Raw genomic sequence first — 19,568 nt, forward strand, 5'->3', positions numbered from 1 at the left:
AAAGCCGTGGGAGGGTTGCAGTTACTTAGCCGCAAGTGGCCGCAAGTTTGAATTTGTAAAACTCTTTAATAGGGCTTTAATATGGCAATGACATACAGAGTGGTCAAGTTTATTGATACCAGCTTATATTTATTTCATATAAAAGCAAAAGTTATAGAAATACTGAATATGTATATTAATTTAATTACCTATACTTATTTATCCGGCGACGCTCGCTTGTACAATAATATATATATAAAGATAATGCCTCAGTCAAGTGTAAACAATCCAAGTAATTTTTGCTCCACACAACTATTTTTTTTCTATATTTAAGTATACAAAATCGGCAAGTACAAATTTTCATTCGCATGTAATAAATCTGATGACTATAGGTACTATGAATTTTCACATCTAGGTTTTCCACATCTGTCAAGGACTTTTGAAACTTGGGTTGACCTAAGTATCATTTCTTTCGACTCTCGAGAACATTTCATCTGCCCCGCACAAGAATCTTTACATTATTATAAAAAGAAGTTCCTCTGTCGCGTCTGTCTGTATGAACGCGATAAATTCACAAACTACCGGACGGATTTTTTTACGGTTTTCACCATCACCCTTTGTTTTACGTGTGTGATTAGCGTTTTGCAAGATCGAAGCCGGCACGGGCCGCTAGTAAAGTAATTTAGTTTACCTAGTCAAGCGATATGATCGTATTATGACACATATTTTCGTAATCTGAAATGATTCTAAAATCAAAAATTTTGACCGTCTGTATGAATCAACGTCTGTAACAGAAATAGATTCGCAATCACCTAGAATATGTTTGTAATGTTTTCCTACCTATTTTAACACGAATAATAATGCGAATTTGGAACGGATTTGACAGCTGTATGAAAAATAGGTAAAAATATAGGTAAAACGTTCTGTTCCTGCGCTTTGAGTGGATGGATTCATAAAATCCCTTACAACAATACCTAGGTACCTACCTAAAAAGTTAGGTAGGTACCTAGGTATATTAATACGTTGCAATGTGATGATTATATAGGTACTTATACAGGACAGTCATAGTCACGGTATGGGTACTACGGGTCTGGGTATGGCCGAATTAAGCGAAGACAGATGACAGGCGCGAGCGTTGACCCTGCTAAATGTTTACTGTCCTTGGCTGCCAGCGCGCGGCGGCGGCGGCGTCGCGGGCGGCCGGTGACGTCACCGGAGGGGCCGACGGGTTTCAGCGGAGGCCTCGCACTGCCTATCTATCTAGGTATTACAACGTCTAGGTAGGTACGCGACGTGCATACGGAGCGGAGGTAAGCTGCTCTTTCTTCTTTTATCTGTAGCAATTTATTCCAAACTATGTATGAACTCGAGTGTTTAACTATTATCTACCTAGGTATATCTATTCCAAGATTATAGCCAGCGAAATATTACTATGATATAACTATTAAAATGAGCAAAATAATTCGGTCTTTACTTTTATATATTTCGGGATATCTTTCCTTACATATGGACCTTCGGTCTGTACCTCTGGGTTTAAATATCGTATGTTACCATTTAAGCCAAATTGTGTTCATATTCATATTATTTATTCGCATATCAATATCTATACAATGTGTTATCATATAGGTTCCTACATCAACGTTCTTAGATTTTTCTCTATACGAAATATTGAACCTACGCGAAAAACTTTTTATAATTTTTTGGACGAAAATTAAAAAATGTAGCAAAAATGACGTAAAAATTGTTTTTGTTTCTTATATAAATTTGAAATAAAGACTTAGGTATACAAAACTCTTTGTAAAAGTTTTAATGGCAAAAAGTAGCGAACAGAACACACTTATCTAGGTAGGTACATTTTGTTGTGCGTCCATCCAATCAACCATCTCTGCTTATACCTATATAGATCAGGATACAGGAATTCTCTGGACAAAGGCAATTACAACAATCAAATAATGCCAAGTCGGTCCTTGCTCGATCAAAAATTGATTTGAAATTGCCGTTATATTTAAATCGGTATACTCTGCCTAACGATAACCGATTACCGGGTCCTCACTGCTGATACTGGTTTCGCAAGCATTTAACTAGGTACTATATGGTGTTCGACTATAAACGATTTTAATTAAATATGTCTTGCAATGCTATCGAGTGTAACGTCCTGTAGGAGCCTCTGCAGTGCTGGTCCAGGTATCTGGTACAACCACATCACACACTTTTTGCGAGTCCATTGCGAAGGTCGTTCGGACCTGCGATCCACGAGTCTAGCAATCCGTCCGCTATGAATGAATAGTTGCTAGACTGGTCCTGGCATGCTAAATAACTTCAGATTAATTTGACAACAAACAAAACCGGAATGCGGCCGGCACCCGCCCCGTGGGAAATGCGAACGGACCAAACGTTTGTCTCCATCGATTCGGCCCCGCTGCCCATTAACTTTTCTTGTATTTTACGCTTTTTGTAGCGTGATGAGTGTGTGCGGCCAATCGCTTTGTAATTTTTGGCACGGCATCGATTATGGACACGCGAACTCGCAGTATTAAGGGCAAATTGGTTACTTGTTAACGTAAAACAAGTTTGAACGTCGAAATTTTTGGTGTAAGTACCTTGAAGTAGTTGAAACAAGATGTCAAGGTTCGGCAGGAATACGTTATTTATCTGGTAAATAATTTTTATTGTGTCTCATTAATAAACAAAAGTTCGATTCGAAGATTTGTAGATTACTTATCACACACTATTACAGGTACTTATATATTTTTTTAAGTACTTAGGTACCTAGCAACAGAATGATGTAAGGAATTCCTATTTTTCAAGGGTGAATTATGCTTACCTTTATGTGAATCTATGTGTGTTGTTTATAATGATATTGTTTTGTTCCATTGGTATGCGCACATGATTGACAGACGATCAGATCTTGTGATTAATGGTCATAGAGCAAAGTAATGTTTCATCAACATAGGTAACCACAAATGAGTAATGTTCCCATCCCTACTGCAATATTTATCTTCTTGGGAGCAGAATATTATCATAATAATTCAGATCGTTATTCGTATTATTCAATTATATTAATTATTTTAGTTATTCCCCATTCTTGTTCATGTTACCTTAAAAGGTAATATAGTTTACTAGTAATAACAGATGAAATGTGTCAATAAAAACAGAACCGCCCATTATAGCCATGGTCTCATGCATACTTAATATCAGATCAATTAACCTTTTTTCCCATCCTAGGTGTGGAGTGTAAATATTTTCGGCACCTTTATTTGATGTTCATGATTAAGCAATTCCTTTTTTCAACTTGCATTTGCATTACATACCTTAAATAGTTAGAAACAAATGATTGTTTCTTTTTCATGGATAATATAAAGTGTTAGCAGACTTAGTTTTTTGGTAGCACTTATATATTTTTTGATCTTTATATGAAGCCGAATTTATGAGTGGAAAATCCTACAAGAATATGTCTTGTTGCTATACTGTGGCGTGAGTTTCCGCCCTGGAATAGGACCACATCCTCCCGTGGATGGTGTACGAGGCGACTAATAAACAAACAAAAAATCACAACCCAATCATTAAGATTTATATATATTTTCCAAAACTCTTGTGACATTTAAACCTGTAGATTACTAATCCAACCACCTATTTATTAATTTAATTTATTTTTGGATGAGTCTATTATGATGATTATCTCATTTCTAGAACCCTCAACAATTAAATATATTTTTTCTAAGAATATTTAGTAGGTATTCTATCTCAATACTTTGCAAAACATTATGTTTATTGTATTATTATTTTAAGAAAACACCAAAAAGTATTTATGAATATTCTTAGAAAAAATATATATTATTAATAATAATTAATACATAAATAATAATTAATTATTGAGGCTTCTAGAAATGATGGAATATTACATTGTCGGAGCTCCGGAACTAGTTACTATAAATCTTGAGATACGAGGTGTGGGCCGACCTTGGGTTATATTAGCTGGGCATGGGCTTCATAGCGAATATGTCCAGCCAGTAACGTACCATAACCACAGAGACAGGCGAAATGTAGTCAAATTTCCAAAGACTCTGTCTGTCTGGCGAGTCTCCTTATGGTTTTTCCTGTTACATAATGATATTTTCAAAAATTCTTGTGACATTTAAACCTGTAGATTCCTAATCCAACCACCTATTTATTAATTTCATTTATTTTGAGTTTTATTATGATGACAATTTTTCCATAAATTAAAATCGACTTTTAGACATTTACTTTAGTTTTACTTTAGAATGTATGACGGTCCCGTGGGAATTTCGGGATAAAACGTACCCTATGTATTATTCTAAGTTAGTTTCTACCCGTGTACGAAATTTCATGACAATTGTTCAAGTAGATAATGCGTGAAGAGGTAACAAACAAACAAACTTACTTTCGCATTTATAATATTAGTTGGGATTGTTTGATGTCGGCTTCGGCCAGCCACAAAGGCGGAGGAACAGACAGCAGTATAATAAAGAGTACTATACCATACTTTGGTTGTAACGATCGGCCTCGGATCGTCTCGTGGGAAAAAATTAACACTTCCAAATGATCGCTTCCGAGCCGAACCTGTAGTATTTACTGCCTATACCTTTTTGTAATGAAGATCGAAATATAGATGATTAACCGCAACCAAAGTATCGCTTCAAACAACGAATAAATGAATTAAAAAAACTTCGTGTATCTAAAAAACTTCTTCTGTTCCTTGTCTGTAGGACTACGGAACTAAAAATTGGCACATTGCTCCCGAGACTACCTTACAGCTCTTTATTCTGAAATGTACCGCCCATGTAAATAATTAAAATTTATTTTGAAGAGTACAGTCACTACAACTTTTTAACAATACAGTCAGGTACAGTTGTTATTATTTTAATTATATATACGTATATACGTTTAAAATAGACGGCATACTTTTTTGAAATAATATTTTTATCATATTAATAATATCAAGATTGTAGATCTAGAAGGAGTTCAGCAAGAATTTTGACAAAATATTTCTTTCGAAAGTTTACTGCAAACTACTGAGAAAAGTAATGTCAAGAAACAAAACTGATGGGGAATTGATCGAGGAAAATTTAATGACCAAAATTCAGCGCCGATCGTTTCCAGGCTAAACCTTTGATAAAAGGGTCAATGTGCAATTAAATGTAAAATTAGATATAAAGACCACATGTTTAACAAGGCAACTTTTAAGCAGATGATGTGTTGGCTTGCCTCCTGAGCGTGGCCATGAACCCAAAGGATAACTTATCTGTTAGGTATCAGAGCCCAGTTTCGGCAGATGGTCGCCAAAACGCCTCTGATAAACCACGAGCCGGTATTTATACTCTGTGTGCCTCTCTGCCGGTTTTACAGCGTATTTTATTAGCGTACATGTTGGAACATACGCCTATCTAGTATCTAGGTCCGGCCGCCCATGGCCTTCATCCCGCATCGTTGGTTCAAATTAAATTTGATGCCTTAACAAAGCTATTTAAATAGAAGTACCTATTAGTACCTATCGCATATTCCCTGCAATGAACAAAATATATCATAAAGACTGGCTAATGTTCATTTTTATCAGTACTTCTTCATTTATCAGTGGCGCCACATTGGTCCACACAAATTTAGCCGAGGACACACGAAGAAGTACTTTATATTATACTAGCTTTTGCCCGCGGCTTCGCCCGCGTGAATTTCATAGCAAAATTTCAGTAAATTTTTTATCGCGCACTCTGTAAGCCTGGTAAACATATATGATTCAAATTCGCATTTTTTTTTCATCTTTAGTTCAATTTTCTGTTTTCCGCTGCGTGTCGTCCCGCAAACTTGTCTAATCCCACTTCCTGATATGTTATGTAAAGTAGATATCCCGTACCGTTTCCTACATATTGTGCAATCATGTTTTTTTGCAATGTGTCCCGTCCTGTTCCCAACTACGTGTCTCGTTCCCATTTCCCGCTCCTACGCGCGTTGCAGAAAGCGGGAGTGGGACTCCCGCTTTCTGCAACGCGTGCCGTCCCATTTTCCATGATGTTTTACGTCCCGGTATTTTATTAACCACAAACGTAAATTAAACATTTTTTGTATTTACTATTACTGTTATTTACTACAAAAAGTAAGTGTGCCAATTTTCAGCTTTTTATCTTGAAAATTGTATTAAGTCCCATACAATCTTTCACCCCTCTTATGAAGGGGTTGAGGGTTAAATGTCAGAAAAATCTGAAACACGTATTCATTACTTTGTTGTGAACAACCAAAATCCAAATTTTCAAATCACTAACTTCAACGGTGTAGAACTTTCATATGCCAAATTTCAGCTTCCCGCCCAGCAGTTTCGGGTGTATGTTGTCTGTCAGTCAGTCAGTCAGTCACTCAGTAACGGAAGAGTTTTATACTGATATATCGATACATACTGCGCCCATTATATCTATATCAGACTTAAATCGATAAAAACAATTTGTTTATATTCTGTTTACACCTTTCTACAATTTTTTTAAGTAAATCGGCTCCGTGGATTGTTATTTTAATTTTCCTACAGGACCCCCTCATTTTCCGGGATGAAATATCTATAAGATGTTAACCCGGGATTCCGAGGAATTTTTGATTCATAATTAGTTTTTCAATTATCCTACGGGAACCTGACCATTTACCGGGATGAAATATATCTAATTTTCCTACAGGACACTCCTCATTTTCCGGGATGAAATGTCTATATGATGTTAACTCGGGATTCTGAGGCATTTTTGATTAATAATTAATTAGTTTTTCAATTATCCTACGGGAACCTGACCATTTACCGGGATGAAATGTATCTAAGATGTTAACCTGGTACATAAAGTGATGCGCGTTCAGACAGACAGATAGACAGACAGACAAAAAATTCCAAAACTATATTTTCGTCATCTATATCAGTAACTATGTTTAGGTATTCCATGAACAATTAAAAAAATATATCCAATGTACAAATTTGGCCTTTTTTCAATTATATTATATGTATTAATGATGTCTATATTGTATTGTGTAATCACTATAAAATCGAATGTAATAAACTAAAGAATGGTACAATGCTAAGAATGCTGCAAAAACGAAACCAGTCGCTAATTACGAACCCAACTATTTTCTCCGCAAAACGGTTATTTCTGGAGAAATGTTAACGCCTTACTTCAGATTAGGCGCCTGGCCGCCCATAAAACCAGTTCTGCCGGTAAACAATAAAAACCTTTATTTCGGGAAGCTGCCTTATCGACAGGGTTACCATACGTCTCGTATATACGGGACCGTTACTGTATTTATTATGCACCTTTGATTCATTTTCATAACCGTTGTTCATAAACAAATATATTGTGACCCTGGCCCGTATCTGGTAGCCCATTGATGGGGACGCCTCTGGATCTGTTCGTTGTGTTGCATTAAGTATCAAAATTTTAACGCGCGTGAGACGAAACGGGGACGGTAGAAGATCATGAAATAATGACAATTCTTATCTAGATGACATTTCTATTTGACCGAAAAGGACCTTCGCGGTCACTTTATTTATAATTCATCTAACAAAACATTATTCTATTCTAGGAAGGATATAGGTACAATGTTTTATTGGATACCAATGTCTCGTATTAGTTATTTTATATGATGGTCACCCTATACTTATCGGGACTATAGAACTCGCCGGCTCTCCCTGACGAACCCCAAGTGCGACACAGTCTCGCCTACTCTAGATTTAGATTTTTCCAATCGGAATTTCAAAACTAACTTGTCTGTGTTTTTGCAATTCATATCTCGCATCTCGCACGTCTCCGTTCCCATCATATAATTCCATCATTGTCATCTGTTGTCATCTACTTCAACCTTCGATGGTCGGTTGTGATTGGGCACTACCGTAGAAATCGGAACGTTTAAAACTACACATTTTATTGTTTATCAATTTCAGAATGTTATCAATATAGTTAAGAATTTCCTATACTGTGTAAGCCTCATGTCGACGCTCTTCATATATATGTATAGCACGCAATCTTCTTGGCAATAAACTATTATTATAACCCATAACATTAACACCTTACTTATCTAAGTTTTTATAGCGTCCAACTCGGTAACATTCCGGATAACATAATTTTGAACTTCCGATTGAATTATTTTCTTGGAATGTATAGATTTAAATACCGTCTATTGGTTTACCTGTAGCAGTAGTAGGTATCTCTACAAAATTTAATTTGAAACGTAGATATATAAACAAATATTTTAGTAGGCTCCAGGTCCAACAATTAGCCTGCAGTTCAATTTTTTACAGGTATAATATCTACTATATAATATAATAAGGTAATTATGAAAACTGATATAGGTATCATAGTGAAACACACTGTGTTATTTATAGAGATGGATGCTAATGTTAGGTCTGCGATTTGCGTGAGCCCTATAAAACGTGTCATTTGGCGGTCAGGCGGCGCGGACGTGGCAATGACTGGCGGGCCTTGAACACTGGGGCATGCCATGGCGATGGCGGGCAGAATTCGCGGGCCCCATCGCGCGATCCATGCCATCACGAAAATACAGTCATGTCGATCAGTTGTTTTCTTACTCCCAAGGAGAATGAAGACAAATATAACTTAGGTACTAATGAATTCATGAAAAGTGCTGATAAAATTATAATGATTGTGTTGTTTGCATTCAACCGAATTAATTTTATTTGCGAAGTATTTATGCCCCCGATAACGCCCCCATCATGCATGAGGGCATTATCATTGCTCGGCATGCCGTGTGTTTTAAAATCACTCATAATTAGCAATTATGAATGGGCCGTATTTTACCTGAATTAACATATTTAAGCGATTGAAACTGCGAGAAATGTGGATGAGTAACAATAACAATGACTGCAAATAAGTGGCGCTATATTTGGGGTCGTTTTCGTCTCTATAGGGCAATAAAGTACGCAAAAAAAGCGATAAAGGTAATTCGTTCAAGGCAATTAAGGAGCTATTAATTGACGATTCTCCTTAAACATTCTACGTGGAGTAATGTGTCGTCAGTCCAATGACTTGAAGGGCATTCTTCTCTCAAGGCTACGATATTGGGTCCAAGTGTACCTATTGTACTGCGAATGGAGATGAGGGCCGGATGAAAATTAAATATTTCGAAAGCACACCTTATAAATAAGAATTACTTCTTGCTTGTATTGTTATACCTAGTATGAATTTGTGTATGCAATGTTCTAGATTTACAATTGCGTAGTCAGAATAAATATCCACGTAGTTACTTGTAGCGAAACTAAATTTACTAAAAGTGTTGCTTGCCAATTCGTAAATATAATCTGATGCAGTAATCGTCCAAGGTGAATCAAAGGATTTCTAGGCTTGATCTCTGAAGACTAGCCGAAGATCCACTACAGGAATCCACCGGGTCGTCACAGCTTATTGCTTCTATTAGGTACTTCGAATGTGGTAAGGTAAGGCGACATAAGCTCAGTAGGTGGAATTAGTCAGATCGCATTGAACTGGCAAAATCTGTTAGAAATAACAAATAGGTGGAGTTAGTCTGCGGGACTTCCCTTAAACTTGGTGTAAAACAATGACAGAAAATCTTTGTGATTGTGGCGTTGGTCTACTGTTCTATGACCGATGTTGCAGATAGGAAGTTGCGAATGTATTGGGTTTACTGACCGAAAATGCGGAGACGAGTTAGACAAGCACTATTTCCTGTAGGGTAGGGGAGCTCGGCGGTCGGCGCCGGCGCAAGCGGTCAGTTCGCACGCCCCCACAATAACTTTTAATTGAGGTCCGGCCGCCTGACAGGAAACAACGGCTAGAATCGCGAATTTGGTGACCTCAGATTTGAAGGTGTGAGTGATGGACAATTTCAGTACGCGCATCATATTTTTTGTATATACGCAGAGAATGAAAAATAACAACTGGCGATGAATAGACCGTGTTATACAACCGTACTGTGTGAGTCTTAATTATCTCATATGACCATCAAAATTAAGAACTATTGAGTTGAGAGTCTAGCTAAATTCCGTATCTCCATCGTTTCTTGCCTTGCTAAGACGTCGTGTCTTTTATTAACCTTGTAAATCTGAAAAGGGTTTAGATAATCAGCTCTTTTGAAATAAATAAACGTAAGTCAGAAGTAGAATTTAATGAATTATTTACCCTTGAAGAACATAAATCAAACTCTCGTATTCGCGTAAATTCATAAGTTTTAAAACACAATGATTTAAGTTTTCGTAAGTTTTTAAGTGAAAATATCTCCAAAATACCAGATTTTGGAGTTATTTTCTCATAAAGTTAAAACTTACAAAAGTAAATAACTACCAAACGAAAATACCATGCGCACTCTCTCGTCAGTGACAACATTGATACACTTCATCGGAGAACGTTCAAGCCCAGTGACCAGGGAATGGCTTTTAACGTAATTAACAATTAATTGAAATAGTATTTTCTAATTCATTAAACTTTTATGATTCAGTAACCACAACCGATGGAAAATAAGGTATTTGTCATTGGTTTATTAGTAGTAGTATGTTTCTTCATATTCTTCATATAGAATCCATTACAGCAACAATGAACTAGACCATGAATGAATGAAAATATACCTATACGAAGCAAAAATGTGGGAAAAATTTACGCTAATAAATGCATTGCAGTTGTGGAAACCAATCTATTACTACCGATATTATAACTTTTTATTCTTTAATGAGTCAAACAAGACACCGCACCTACTAGATTATGAGTTGTTAAATTATCAGTCTGCATTTATACACAGTTATTGATAGTTACATAAAAAAGTTGGCTTGTTGGCTTATTACTTTGGTTTAGTAAAATGGCTTTAACAATATGGGTCAGTTCATTGTTGACTTATTCTATAGTTATTTTTTCAATAATAGATGTAACTGCCAACAAAATAAATTTGTGAAATTATTCGATAATAAGATTTTTTTAAATGGACTTTCGCAAACAAATATTCGGACGTAAATCTTGGTATTCTATTATCACTATGTCAACATGGAAGTTTTTGCTAAAATGTGTTGAAAATAAATAAATTGCCAGCAGAGAGGAGACTAAGAGGGCATAGACTCGGTTATAGACAACACATGGCCAGCAAAGAACATTATTTACCAAAATGTCTTATATCTACAACACGAGTAACTCCTCCTAACAACCGGAGGATTATGTGTAGTATCGGTGGTATAAGAAGCTGCAATGTTTATTTCAATACTGACAATCCCACATTCATTGCAATGCACTTTAGCTATTTGAATTAAAAATAATTCAAAATTAAATCCCATTTCACCTGTGATTTCTTTCTTCCATTTTGTAATTATGCGTATGTTCAATATAGATCACAAAAAAAAACAATTCTCACGTCGGAGCCGTTTCTAATTTGGAACAAGTTCTGCCTTATATTCGATATGGCTGATAAATGATGAAGTTTATGTAGCGGATTCTGCGTCGGCAGTGGGGTCAGCGAGCGTCTGCCTGCGAGCGGGCCCCAAGTCGTGACAGCCGTTTGTTCTAAATGGCGAACAAAAAGAAAACGCTCTTCATTCTTAACATTAACATTGTCCAAGTGTGCGACTGTTGACTCGAGCAATTTGCACGCGCGAATAGAATTTATCTTAAGTACTTCTATTGTAACAGTTTTTATTTCCGTCTAGATACAGCCTCGTCATTCGTGTGGTTTTTCAATGCCATCCATTCGTTCGATTTAGTCTCGCTTGCCTAATTCTTGGACTGGCAAGTGCCATTATTTCTGGATTAGTTACGTCTCTAGGAGAGGGGGGCGGTCAGGTTGAGGAGGTGATTGCTCCACGATGAAGTAATTAGCAAACAGGGCGCCATATGCTCATCGCGGGGGTCGGATCCGCACATGTCCCACGTGACACATCGCTCTGCGACAAAAAGCAAGCGATGTCGATGTGGTGCGGGCTGCGGCGCGGGCGCACTAGGGCAGGCCGGGCGTGAGAACGCCGACACGTGGCGGCTCTGCCAGACGATAGCTCATTCATGCATTTGATTCATAAACTGCTGTCAGGAATAGCAATTGCAACTATCGCACTATTCATTCATTAATCGTCATTCTTAATTATCTTTATTTATTCACAGTTTCATACAAGATTACTTATTTATTCTTTTGCGTAAATATCGAGAGAGATACAGTTCTTTTGATTTACAAGTGAAAGTGCTTGACATTACCACTGAGACCAGGTCGTGAACGAATATTAATAATTTGGTTTAAGTATACTGAAATTTCAAATTTTATTCAGCCGGGCATTGTTTGGACCTCCGGAGAATGTAATCTTCTGCGGGCAATCGGCATCAGCAGCGGCGGCGGCGCCCACTATAAATCACGATCGATCGGGCCGGACACGGCTTATTTTTTAAATTGCGTGCGCAATATTATGTGTTTAGGAGAATATGATAATTGCGAGAGGCGCCGTAAGCCGACACCGACACCGACTGGGATTACAGAGCGCGCCGCCGCTCCGCTCAGCTCATCACGCCTCGTTACATTTTGTTCACTTTACTACCCAAACGCAGCCTGTCGGCCTGATGATCTCAAGCGCAGGCCACATTGTACACGGAGTTTTTACAGCCGTAAACTAGATGCAGAAACCTGACAGAGATGGACCCGAATGACTACCTTGACAAAAAATCTGTGCTAAGCGGTGGTTTCCTTGGGCAAAAGGTAAATACCTTAAGAATTAATAATGTATTTTTGGAGCTAAATTTGATCAACGCACTTCTGGGTAATTTAGGACTAGACACAAAATAAATATTCAGTATATAATATAAATAAATATATAATATAAATATTCAGATAAATAAATCAAATTAAAGACACGGATTCGTCTGTGTTTAATGTATCCTTCCTATACCTATTTCAGATGACCATGTTGTTGCATGTACCCATGCATTAACTTCTTCTCTTGAAGTGTATAGTGGTAGGTGAATGTAAGTATATATTAACAGATAATAAGTGGAGTTCACAGATTAATAATTGTAAGAATATCTAGCAAGATGACACACCTCTTCGGATGCAAAGTCTTTAAACAACTTTCCGCCTCCTATTGCTAGAGAATGGACTAATGATAACAATGCTATTATGGCAACTATGAATAATGCCCCAATATTACAAATTAACATAATATTTTTTGTCGCCTTTGGAGGTGGCGCGGACAGGTACACGCTGAGGATGCAGAATTCCTTGAATGGGTATTCTATTCTTTACGATGTATCTCAAAATTGGATCTTTTCTTGTTATAATGAAGAGTCAAAATTGTTTGGGGATGGTTAATCATCCTTAGGCGTTGCATGGTACATTGTTATATTGGGAAAATGAGCTTTCCTTAGTACACATAAAGAATAAAATGGAGTGAGGTGAAGGAGGTGCGAAGGTCGGCTTAGCTACTATCAATCAGTGAGGCGCCATTGAGGGTTGGTCGGGGCTCGTGAGAAACCGTAAACACTTACCCGCATTATCTGATAGTTTTTTTTCGCTCAGCAGCGGGTCCAGTCAATTAATGGATTGCGCCGTTACTTAGTTTATTTGTGGAACGATGCTGCTTAGCATTAGAAGCGACTAATTTATTTGGAAGGGTTTGACAGGTAAGGTATTAGGATGATGCAGATCGCCACACAAAGGAATGCACCGAATCTTATCATTGATTTTATTATAAATGGATGCCGCGCGTCGGCTTATGGGGGTTGTTACTGCTCGTAAGTTATTAAAATTAAAATACGACAGGACACCAACATATATTCCATACCGAAAAATTAATTGTGTATCTATCTCGGTGCTGGGGTTGGTGGTGTACCTGTTATGTGTTATGGATTTGAATATTTCTAAACGATTTAGAATTTAAGACAAATATTTGACAGGGTATGTGGTCTAGGCGGGTTGCCGACGCACATATGTGCGCATAAAAAATGTGAGTAGTGTGCGCAGACGCACTGTTGACAATGCGCATAGCTGCGGCGAAGCGGGCGTCTGCCGCGGCCACCCTCGGGCTATCTTGCTAGACATTTCAATAATGTTAACTACCTGTTATAAAACGCGACAAATGCGGCGTTACCCGGTTATTGCCTAATCTTGATATAGTTTTAATCCCACTTCAAATACACTGTTAAATGACTATACAAAGTTTGGATATTCGACCAATAATGTGCCGTATTTCAATAGACAATGATGCTATAATGGGATACGCCGTGCACATCAATGCAACCCTTGCACTGAGCAATGCGCAGGAGTATGCGGACGCAGCTCGTGAGAAATCTTATCTGGAGGAAGCCGTCTCCTATTTTAATAAATATTTAATTTTGTCGGAAACCGCGTGAGATACACCCTATTTCAGGGCACTAAGCCGCAATCGTAATGACGAGTAAATCTTACAGATTAGATACCAGTCCTGGGAACTGACAACAATATTAAATAAGTGTCCCCATATTTTGCCGGTGATCTAAATTCTTTTGATACTAGTGTGTCTAATGTAGCTTTCAGTTCGTTAACACTTGTTACACTGGGTGCTGATTGGTAATGTATTTTTTTCTATCCTGCTAAATTCGTGAACAGCTGTCAGAAAAGCGTGCATACATAAAGATAAAAATTTTGCACCGAGTAGTATTATGACAGTGCACAGTCTTATGACGGCAGTTTTGTCGTAAAAGTCGTAAAAGAAAAATACTTTGTATTTAAAAGAACACTCGTATTTTCCACTTACATTTTATTTAAGAAATATGAAAGCACAGCTAATGTTTAAATGGTAAACAGATTTGAGGTTAAACACCCTCGGCGGTGCGGACTCCGTTATTAGTTAGATATGGTATTGGTGGCGTTACACAAACACACCCTAATTCTGTTTACCTAATGAGATGTGTCGACTGCACGCCATCCATTCTCACGGTCCAAACGCGAGAAAAAAGAAATTCCCAAAATTTTAACGCAATAGATACATTGTCTCTACATAAACAGCGGTTAAATTTCATCGAAAAAAAAAACAAAGTTCACATTGTATGGAAATAGACTAATAGAAAAGGGTCATTGTAGATTGACAGGCAATTTTTGAGGTGAATGTTTTTATAAATATTCACCGTACCGTATCAATGTACCGTCATTAAAGGACATTAAAGGACATATTTTTTAATTTTGTGATGAGGTGAATGAATAGCTTGTTATTAAGTGGGTGTAGTACGATGAGCGGGGGACATGCGAATAGTGAGTGATGCCATCGAGACCGAATCTTGACATTTAAACACGCCCACATACTCGTAGTAAACGCAATGCCTTTACCGAGTTCCGGGTTCAATTTCCGCTGCGGCGTTTCAGTAATAATAAAAATCAGGATAGTAAGTATCAATTTAGCTTATTTAGTGTGTGATGCTTTAAGAGATTAGGAAAGTATATTACGAAATCGTCAAATTCTGGCAAATCGATGATTGACTTTTAGATGACGTTTTACCGTTATCGTCCTTACTTTATCAAATTGTATTTTGTGCAATAAAATTTATACTAGTCTAAAAAAAATATACTAGTCTAAACACATGTATTCTTTATATATAAGCTCGTGAAAACATATTTTAAAAGAAGCCGTTTTCATACCAATGCAGCCGCCATCATCTAACCAAGGAATGCTCATTCGTCGTGATGGCTGCACTTTGCGCCTCCTTTAAAAATCGATCGTCCTTCTTTTGGCCCTGCTCTTTTAATTCCACAATGAACGAAAATAGCTTAGTATTTAGGTCAAGAAAATTAAAAAGGAACAGTTGTTTAGTTAGTTATGCGACACCATGCGATATATCAAAAACATTAATCAGATATTCGTTTATTTTGTTCTTATACAATACTATGGAATCGAAGTACAACTAGAAATTGTGCTCTGCTTTAAAAGAATATTAAGCAGATTATAAAGTATGTACTTAGAAGAAATCGTTCGTAAATTGTGGTAGGTGAGAAATAACTGTCAAATTTTATCGAAACTATAGACCATAGGCGAAACGATATATTTGTATTTTTTCTATGATAGTCGTGAGTTACCACTATTTATTTATAGCTACCACAGTACTGGGCAAATGTTATGTTATGTTATGACATAAACCAAATTATTCCTGAAAGAATTATCAATTTGTTTATAGAAACAAATATGAATGGTTTAAGTGGTTGTTATTTACAAGTATGACGGTGGATGATTCGTTGGTCGTATTTTAACATAAGTAAAAAAGAATGGGTAACAATCCAATTGCGAATATATTAAAATGGAATTGATACAATGTATGAGTTACGTTGTTGATCGTATCGAGCAAGTGTTGCGTGTCCTCCAAAATGCCATCTGCTGTTTCTGAGCGGAATGGGATGAGTCAATGTTTGTCACGAATTAGTCGGGGCTAAAGGATTGACCTTACAACTTGGATGTCTACAATTTAATTAACGAGCTCGTTTACTTCACAGAGTTCAATGGAACAATGTTTTTTTATGTGATTGAGACATTCGTTAATTCTAAGTGCTTGAAGAAGAAATCTATGAAGAAACTAAATGTATCTATGAAGATAACCTATGAAGACAAAAGTTATTTTAGGTTTTGACATAATATAAGTTGATATTTTAATTTCAAATACCGCAACATAGAACAAAAATATTTGTTTTATGTCGTATATATAATAATGTTGTACATACTCAAAAGGAAAGGACTACGTGACAAAAAGACCACAACGCGCGGAATCCTTGACTTGTGCTGTATTAATATTTATCAGACAAACGCCGCGGGAAGTCTTCGAAAATCAAGTTTTACTGACGAAAGAATAGGGTTTGATTTTGTATGATAAGATTAACAAGTGAAATTGATCGCACAATGTACAATGGAACAAATTCGCTCTGCAGAGTCGTGCGTAATGCCGCAAAAATGTCGCCGACTCGTAATTAGCACTAGGCTCCCAAGACATTACACAAATAGAATTGCTCTCTTTATATTTCCCACTAGTCGTCCCACTAAGGGCAATGTTCTGAAGCGATACCTACCGGATACAATAAAATGGCGACGTTGTAACTCTTCATTGTGTCGATGTTCATTCATCTCCTAAACTACGTGTTACTATGAAAAAGAATGACGTTCTAAGATAATTCTTACTTATTTATACAGAAAAAACAGTCTTCGTCAACATCGTTTTTATATTGATTTAGAAACCAAAAAAACAACCAAAGATTGCATTGCTGAAAAAAATATATAATGATGTTGAATGAAACTTGAGCCACAAAAGTTTTGCAATGTACTTTTTTTCTTAAAATAATGGAAAAAAAAACTATTTTTTCCGACAATAATTAATTAAAATTGTATATGGATAAAAGGATTCTAGATTTGGATTACTGTCACCGCGGATGTGACAACTTAACACTGGTTTTGTGCCATTCTCCCCAGGGCAAACATCCTGGGTGTGCCAGGCGCAAGGCAGTATCTATTTATTTGCTTACGCAGCCTCATAATAACGGAACAACAAAGATCAATAAATAAATCCATTCCTTGTAATTCTCACAGTTCGGGCCGAGGCCGGCGCAGGCGCAGCGACTGCGCTGAACCTCATTCCATTCAACACACCTCTCGCTCGCTCCTCTCTAGAATTACATATCGCTATCTCCTTCTTTGACTTTGAATAGAACCGCCCTCGGTACAAGATTCTGAGAATTGAGCTTGTGGCATTTTTTAGAACGCATAATAATTTGATCGGGAAATATTTATGGAAGGGGTGGCCGGACGTGGACTAGTCGGACGAGTCAATTATCGGTGGAGTGGCACTCTCTCCGGCTGAAACCAGCGCGATGGGTGGCTGCGGCCAGATCAGCGACCAACCACAATTTATGGCGGCGATGCAACGATCAAGGAATTTCACAAGATTTCTATCTTTTTAGGGAATATTGTTATCATAATCTAATAAAGATTTCCCAAAATGCTTTACCCTAATCTATGTGATTTTATTGTTTTCTAAACTTTAAATTTATTTTTATTTACTTGTAAAATACTATACAAACAGACAATAGTATAGAGAGATGATTATATACTCTCATAATTAGATACTTAATAATTACTGATACGCCGAATAGTGGTTTCACCGAATACTATTCGGTGTACTGAACTAGATATTCGTTTGAATTATTCGGTTTACTATTTCATTGTTGTGCCGGGTAAACCGATTCTAACATAAAAATCGCTATGTGTCGCTACTAGCTACATGACGAGCGAACCGTACCGGAAGAAAAATATTAAAAAATATATATCCGGCGGCTGGGACCGCGGTTCTAGATAATAGCGGTCCCAGTTGACGGAACCCTCATGCTTGGGACTCTTTGATGAAATGGGAGATGACAAAACGAGTAGCCAAGCAACTATTTGCTTTGCTAGCAAGACATACACGGACCGAATATATTCGGCACCACACCGAATAATTCGGCCGAATACAAATAGTGGAAAAGATGCCGAATACCAAACGCATTTCTATTTAATAATATATTTGCTTTGTTAGTTGGTACAGGTGAACAGATAAACTGGAGATGAAAGCAAGCGCTTGCCCCGTAGCACCGGTGCTACGAAGCTCACTACTACGCAGCTCGTAGCAGTCGTAGCACTACGACTTTTATTGTAAGTACATACACCTATGGTAAAATAGAGTTAGTGCGTAACTATATATATCTATTTCTTATAAACTTCGGTATATAATTCGGTTTTGTTTGTTTATAAATTTCCACTTGTTCTTTCCTTGTTTTGCGTTTTATTTAAATTTAAAATTAATTTATGTTTAAACAGGTCACGTAATCTAACCTCGCGACTGCAATTTTACTTTCTTTGCCTCAAAATAGGTATACAAAATCTTCATCACATATTGCAAAGTTTAGATTTGTTACTTTAATTTTATTTTAATTTGTCGTCCTTTTGTAACATCTATAATAACGATCTATCCGACAGAATTCTTAAGAAATCTGCTGTAGCATATCGATAACTCCGTAGCTCCGTACTAATGTTATAAATGCGGTCTGTATATCTGTTTTTCCGCTGGGCTGATTTTGATACAATTTGGAATAGACAATAACGACTCAGGGTCAAACATAGTCTACTGCGTAGCTGCGGGTACCAACTAGTAAAATTATATTTCGAAAATCGCGCATTGATTAGCAGTGACTGAGTGAACTGAGATAATCCGATGTTACCGAAAACACGTTCACCGAACACCACATATTACTTGCAAAAAAGCCTCAAGTACCGTATACACATACAAAACATCCAGAGGCAAAACGGTGATTAACTGATCACTGACTGGTGATGACTGCTTTGAACGATGCAACAATGTTGCAGATGGAGACGCGAGCAATATGATAAATACAGGAAAAAATTAAGCACAAAATAAATACATATGCTTCTTCAAAAAGATTAAGCGAGTTTTCGCGAGTCTAATTAAGTTAATCTCTTTTTACAGAAGAGGGAGACAGAGCAGGTTCTTCTTCAGGTATTGATAAAAATGTTATATCAAATTAAACTTTACGTATAAAGTTAATTTTCTTTGTAATTCAGTAACTAAACATGTTTGTAAAAGTACATCTACTTTCGTCATATTCAATGTGAAATATCT

At 37.0% G+C, this 19,568-nt stretch overlaps 1 long non-coding RNA gene across 1 annotated transcript; it reads left to right on the forward strand.

The window, feature by feature from the left end:
• Positions 1-1,253: 1,253 nt before the first annotated feature.
• On the forward strand, positions 1,254-19,452 carry LOC128669322 (uncharacterized). Its single transcript, XR_008404631.1, has 3 exons — positions 1,254-1,289; positions 18,468-18,583; positions 19,416-19,452. It is a non-coding gene; the product is annotated as an uncharacterized LOC128669322 (long non-coding RNA).
• The last annotated feature ends 116 nt before the right edge of the window (positions 19,453-19,568 follow it).

This window comes from Plodia interpunctella, chromosome 4, assembly GCF_027563975.2.
Source record: "Plodia interpunctella isolate USDA-ARS_2022_Savannah chromosome 4, ilPloInte3.2, whole genome shotgun sequence".
In the NCBI taxonomy this organism is placed as follows: Eukaryota; Metazoa; Arthropoda; class Insecta; order Lepidoptera; family Pyralidae; genus Plodia; species Plodia interpunctella.